Raw genomic sequence first — 6,780 nt, forward strand, 5'->3', positions numbered from 1 at the left:
TGATTGCCTGTGCTTCTGTTCTTTTTTTCCAAAATGTATTTGCCTATACTAATGTCTTATTGTGTTTCCCCAGTGTTCTCTAGTAACTTGATGGTATTGGGTCATAGATTTAGATTGATTAAAATTGAGCCAATTTGAGTGGATATTTGTGAAGAATATTTCATACATCTGCAAGTGGAGCCCCGCTTTCCCCAGTACCATTTGTCGAAGCAAATGCTCTTTCTCCAGGCATTGATTTCAGCTCCTTTATCAAAGATTACTTGGTTGAAGATGTATGGATTCATTACTGGAGTTTCTATTCTGACCCATTGGTGTGTGTGTGTGTGTGTGTGTATTTGTGCCAGCACCAGGATGTTTTTATTATAACTGCACTGTATTATGTCTTGAAATCTCGTATTGTGATGCCTCTAACTTTGCTTTCATCGTTTAAGGTTGCTTTACATATTCAGGGTCTCTGTGTTTCCATATGATTTTTAGCATAATTTTTTCTAGATCTGAGAAAAATGACATTGATATTTTGGTTGGTATTACATTGATTCTGGAAATTGTTTTTGGAAGTATAGACGTTTTCCAGACATCAATTCTTCCAATCTACTGACACAGAAGATTTTTAAATGTTTCGTGTCTTCTTCTATTTCTTTCTTTATTGTTTTATAAATTCTATTGTAGAGATCTTTCACCTCCCTGATTAAATTTATTCCAAAGTATTTGAATTTTTTTTTCTTTTTTTTCTTTTGTATTTATTTGAGAGGTAGAGTTACAGAGACAGTGAGAGGGAGAGACAGAGAGAAAGGTCTTCCTTCCGTTGGTTTACTCCTCAAATGGCTTCAATGGCCAGAACTGCGCCAATCTGAAGCCAGGAGCCAGGTGCTTCTTTCCAGGCTCCCATGCAGGTGCAGGGGCCCAAGCTCTTGAGCCATCTTCTACTGCATTCCCAGGCTATAGAAGAGAGCTGGATTAAAATAGGGGCAGCCGGGACTAAAACCAGTGCCCATATGGGATGTCAGCACTGCAGGTGGAGCTTTAACCTTCTGTGCCACGGCACAGGCTCCTGAAATCTTTTGTAGCTATTGTTAATGGGACTGATCTTACAAGTTATTTCTCAGCCATGATATTGTCTGTGTATATAAATACTATGATTTTCTGTGTTGATTCTGCAGCTTTCCAAACTGTTTTATGAGTTCCAATTATCTCTTAACAGAGACTATTGATTCCCCTATATTTAAAGTCTTACCATCTGCAAACAGAGAAAATTTGACTTCTACCTTTCCAATGCTTATCCCTTTGATTTCTTTTTCTTTTCTAATGGCTCTGGCTAAAACTTCCAGAACTACATTGAATAACAATGGTGAAAGTGGCCATTGTTTTCATGTATTAGATCTTACTGGAAATGCTTCCAACCTTTCCCCATTCAATATAATGCTGGCTGTGGTTTGTCGTATATTACCTTGAATGTGTTGAGGAATATTCTTTCTATACCCAATCTGCTTACGGTTTTTTATCATAAAGGGATATTGTATTTTATCAAATATTTTCTCTGCATCAATTGACATAATCTTGTGGTTTTTATTCTTCAACTTGTTAATGTGATCTATCACATTTAGTGATTTGATATGTTCAAACATCTCTGCCTACCAGGAATAAATCCTACTTGGTCCAGGTAAGTGATCATTCTGATGTGTCATTAGATTCAATTAACTAGTATTTTATTGAAGACTTTTGCATCTGTGTTCATCAGGGCTGTTGATCTATAGTTCTGACTCATTGTTGTAGCTTTTTCTGGTTTTGGAATTAAAGTGATGCTGGTCCCATAGAAAGACATTGGGAGGATTCCATTCATTTCAGTTGTTTTGAATAGCTTGAGAAGAACTGGAGTTAGTTCTTTAATATTCTGGTGAGATTCAGTAGTAAAGTCTTCTGGTCCTGGGCTTTTCTTTGCTGGGAGGATCTTTATACTGGTTCAATCTCCATGATGATTATTGGCCTAATTAGATTATCATTGTCTTCATGACTCAATTTTGGTAGATTGTATGTGTCCAGAAATCTATCCACTTCTTCTAGATTTTCCAGTTTTTTGGCATATAGCTGTTTGTAGTAATTCCTGATGATTCTTTTTATTTCTGTACTATCTGTTGTTACATTACGGTTTTCTTCTCTGATGTTATTATTTTGGATCTTCTCCCTGTTTTTTGGCTAGTTGAGCCAATGATGTATCAATTTGTTGATTTTTTTCAAAAAACAAGCTCTTCATTTCAGTGAGATTTTGCATCATTTTGATGTCAGTTATATTTATTATCTAATTATTTCTTTCCTACTAATTTTGATTTTATTTTGTTTTTGTTTTTCTTGGTACTTGAAAAACATTGATTGATGATTTGATGGCTTTATAATTTCTTGATGTAGGCACTAAATGCTGTTTACTTCCATCTTAACACTGCTTTTGCTGTTTCCCACAGGTTTTGATATGTTGTGATGTCATCATCATTCATTTGCAGGAATTTTTAACTGTCCCTTTAGTTTTCTCCTGTGGACCGCTGTTCAGTCAGGAGCATGTTCAGTCTCCATACGATTGCATACCTTCTATTGCATATCTCCTAGAGATTATTGAGTTGTTAATTTTCAGCTTCATTCCACTGTGGTCTGAAAAGATACATGGTATGATCATGGTATGATTTCTTTTTTTTTTTTAATTTGGTGAGACTTGCTTTATGATCTAGCATATGGCCTATCCTAGAAAAATGCCCATGCACTGATGAAAATAATGTGTATTCTGCAACTGTTGGATGAAATATTCTGTACACATATGTTAAGTTCATTTCATCCATAGTGTCAATTAGCTCTGTAGTTTCTCCATTGATTTTCTGTCTCATTGACCTGTGCATTGATTAAGGTAGGCTGTTGAGGTCCCCTGTTACTATTGTATTTGAATCTATATCTCCCTTTAGATCCATAATTTTTGCTTTCAACAGCCAGGAACCTTGGCATTGGGTACACATACATTTACTAAAGTCACATTTTCCTGTTGAACTCATTCCTTAATCATTACTTAATGCTTTTCTTTGTCTATTCTGACATATTTTGTTAAAGTCTATTTTCTCTGATATTAAGATGGCTATGCCTGCTCATTTTTGCTTTCCATGGATTATCTCTTTCTATCCTTTCACTTTCCATGTATGTACACCTTTGTTGATGACATGTGTTTCTGGTAATCAGGAAACAGATTGGACTTGTATTTTAATCTGTTAAGCCAGTCTGTATCTTTTAATTGAAGAATTTAGGTCATTTAGTTTCAAAGTTATTATTAATAAGTAACAATTTGGTCCTACCATTTTCAATAAATATTTCTATTGTTTGCCTTGGATTTCCTTGTATTTTTAAAGGTTGGAAAAGTTAGTTTATGAAGCTGTAGGAAGCACTGAGTATAATTAAACTGTAATCCAGGGTTAGATACCTTTTAATAACAGTTCATTTCCAATATAAAAGTTATTGTAGGTGAAACCATGAAATTTCCTTAACACTCCATATAAGTACATTGAGCTATTTTTCTAAAACATCTCTGAGGAACCAATATTTACAATAGATGGAGTATTTATGAAAAATCTCAAATATATTTGTGTGTATTGGTATTATATATAGGTGTAGATATGTGTATGTGTGTGTATATATAGAGAATTCAAGATAACATGAACTAGGAAACAGATTGTATATCTTAATAGCAATACTAGAGTCCAGAGCTCGAGACTTAGATTTATAAATGCTTTTCAGAGCATAAGGTTTGGAAAAGGAGCAAACATTTTGTTTTCCAATCCTGGTTTTTCTCAGGACCAAAGTCAAAATTACAACTGCCACCGAGGGAGAAAGGGAGGCTTTTCCTGCTGTAACTGTTCATCTGCGTCGGCAAGTCCAGTATCCCTGAGATAGCAGCCACGGCAACACAGGGAGTGCCGAGGTTCTCCCGCACAAAGACTGCTGGCTGATTACACCCACTGTCCTGGTCACTGGGGTAAACTCTGTATTTCCCAACCTCATGTTTGGCAGCACCAAGACGTTTCAGTAATGATTCATCATAAACCCAACATTCTCCTGCTCGGGGCCAGGCCATAATGTCGCACTCTCCCTGCCTCCTCCTTGCCACTCTCTGGGGGTTTGGATTCAGGGTTTGTTCCTAGTGTCCAAGACTGATAAAAAACTTACAGTGGCTGATGCTTACCTACACATCTAGACAGAACAATTAAAGCTTTTTGATGACAAGCTTCAAAACTGCAAATGTGATGAACAGAGAAAGAAAACTGAAACTCTGACAGAGACCATAAATAGCATGGTAGAATCAAGTAAACACTGCGTTGTGTTGCTGCAGGTTGCTAGAAGTACTACCAATCCTACAGATGCAATGCATCAGCCTAGTCCCTTGGAACCAGTGATCAGCACAACGCCTTCCCAGACTGTCTCACCTCCAGAACCTACTCAACTTTAAAGTCAAAGCAGCATCAGTCTTCGCTGCCAGCTGGGCCTTATTAGCTACTCTGGAGCATCATCAGACCCCAACACTGAATAGTACAGGCAGTGGGCATTCACCGCCTATAGCAGTCTGACTTCTCTAAGCCATGCCAACTTGTCTCCAAATACAGTTCCAGAGTTCTCTTATTCTAACAGTGAAGATGAACTGTATGATGTTGATGAATTCCAGCACGTAATAGATTCTTCTGGATCTGCCTCTGTCCTGGCACACAGCAGCTTGTGAAATAGTCTGAAGTATCCAGATACCACAGAATCACTTAATTCCTCCATGTCCAATGGAACCAGTGATGCTGACCTTTTTAATTCACATGATGGTAGAGATGATGAGGAGAGGCAGGGTCAGTGGAGGAGCACAGGAGTGTTGCACGCACCTCCTGTCACAGGCTTATCTTGGAGTGGATCTAACTAAGGCAGTTCTTCCAGAATTCATTCTTTTTTTTTATTTGACAGGTAGAGTTATAGACAGTGTGTGTGTGTGTGTGTGTGTGTGTGTGTGTGTGTGAGAGAGAGAGAGAGAGAGAGAGAGAGAGAAAAGGAGAAATGTCTTCCTTACTCTGGTTCACTCCCCAAATGGTCGCTACGGTCGGCACTGCACCAATCCAAAGCCAGGAGCCAGGTGCTTCTCCTGGTCTCCCATGTGGGTGCAGGGCCCAAGCACTTGGGCCATCCTCCACTGCCCTCCTGGGCCACAGCAGAGAGCTGGACTGGAAGAGGAGCAGGCGGGACTAGAACCCGGCACCCATATGGGATGCTGCACCGCAGGTGGAGGATTAACCAAGTGAGCCACAGCGCTGGCCCCAGCATTCATTCTTGAAAGAAGATCTCTTGTAGAAATGTATGCAGACCTTTTTGCACATCTGGGCCTGCTTGTGAGTCTTAGTAACCAGAAGGATAGCAGGTATTGAATGGTTCAGGTTGTGAAATGGTACCTCTCAGCCTTCCATGCAGGAAGGAAACGATTGGTTGCCAAAAAGCCATACAACCCATTCTTGGTGAGAGGTTTCAGTGTCACCAGACACTACCAAATGATACTGGAGAGAAGGCAGAGCTAGTTTCAGAAGGGCCAGTTTCCTGGGTTTCCAAAAACAGTGTAACATACATGGCTTAACAGGTTTCCCATCATTCACCCATTTCAGCCTTTTATACTGAGTGTCTTAACAAGATCCTATTCACTGCTCATATCTGAATCAAAATTCCTTGGGATGTCAATTGGTGTGCACAACATATGGCCTGGCCCTGAGCAGGCATCCGGGACCCTGGGGACTCAGGGGTGGGGACCAGCCCCTCACCTAGGCCTTTGGGTCTGCTCACTCCACAAGTGGCCAGCAAGAAAGCCATTCTCTAAGGCCCCGGCCCCCAGTGCCTCCTGGGGAGGGCGCTGAGGACGGCTCCTGAGCACCTCTTTGCTTGGTGTGATGGGATGCCCTGGCTGCTGCATGGGCAATCCAGTCAGAGGTACAGTCTATCCCTCGGGACTCGCTCCTTTGTACTTTTACCAGGAAGCTTTCTGCCTTCACAGTCTTTCATAGGATGACTATCGTTCTCTTTCTGTGTGCAGCACACCCTGCACTTGATCTTACTCCAGTGGGCAAGGAGGGATTGTGTGGCACATCCTTAAGAATCATTTGTAAGGCTGGACAAGTGGTGGCAGACTCTTTCAATTTCTGTTTCGTTTTAAAAGGTCTTTATTTCAACTTCCTTTATAAATGAGAACTTTGCTGGGTACAATACTCTGGGTTGACAGTTTCTTTCTTTTAGGACTCAGACTATGTCTCTCCACTCTCCTAGAGTGTAGGGTTTCTCATGAGAAATCAGCTTTAGCACAGTTAAGGATCCTCTCTGGTATACATTTCAAATCTTTTTATTTTACTGTTGAAAGTTTTATAATGTGTCATGGTGAAGGCCTTTTCTGATCATGTCTTAGGGGTTCTGTGTGCTTCCTGTACTTGGATGTCCCTTTCTTTCTCAAAATAAGGGAAATTTTCACCGAATAGGCCTTCAAATGCCTTCTCTCTTTCCATGCTTTCAGGAACTCCTAACACATGTTTGGTATTTGATAGTATCCCATATATCTTCAACACTGTTTTTAGTTTTTCTAATTTTTTATTTCCTTTTGATCTGACTGAGATATTTAGAAGGACTTATCTTCTAGCTCAGATATTCTTTCTTCTGCCTCACCACCAAATCTGTCGTTGAGGCTTTGCACTGTATTTTCTTTTTGACACATTGAATTCTTCATTTCTAATATTTCAGTTTGATTTC

General features: G+C 39.7%; 1 pseudogene; it reads left to right on the forward strand.

Moving 5' to 3' along the window:
* The first annotated feature begins 206 nt into the window (after nt 1-206).
* On the forward strand, nt 207-5,900 carry LOC133765807 (oxysterol-binding protein-related protein 9-like; annotated as a pseudogene).
* The last annotated feature ends 880 nt before the right edge of the window (nt 5,901-6,780 follow it).

The sequence above is a fragment of the Lepus europaeus genome, chromosome 8 (genome assembly GCF_033115175.1).
Source record: "Lepus europaeus isolate LE1 chromosome 8, mLepTim1.pri, whole genome shotgun sequence".
Lineage (NCBI taxonomy): Eukaryota > Metazoa > Chordata > Mammalia > Lagomorpha > Leporidae > Lepus > Lepus europaeus.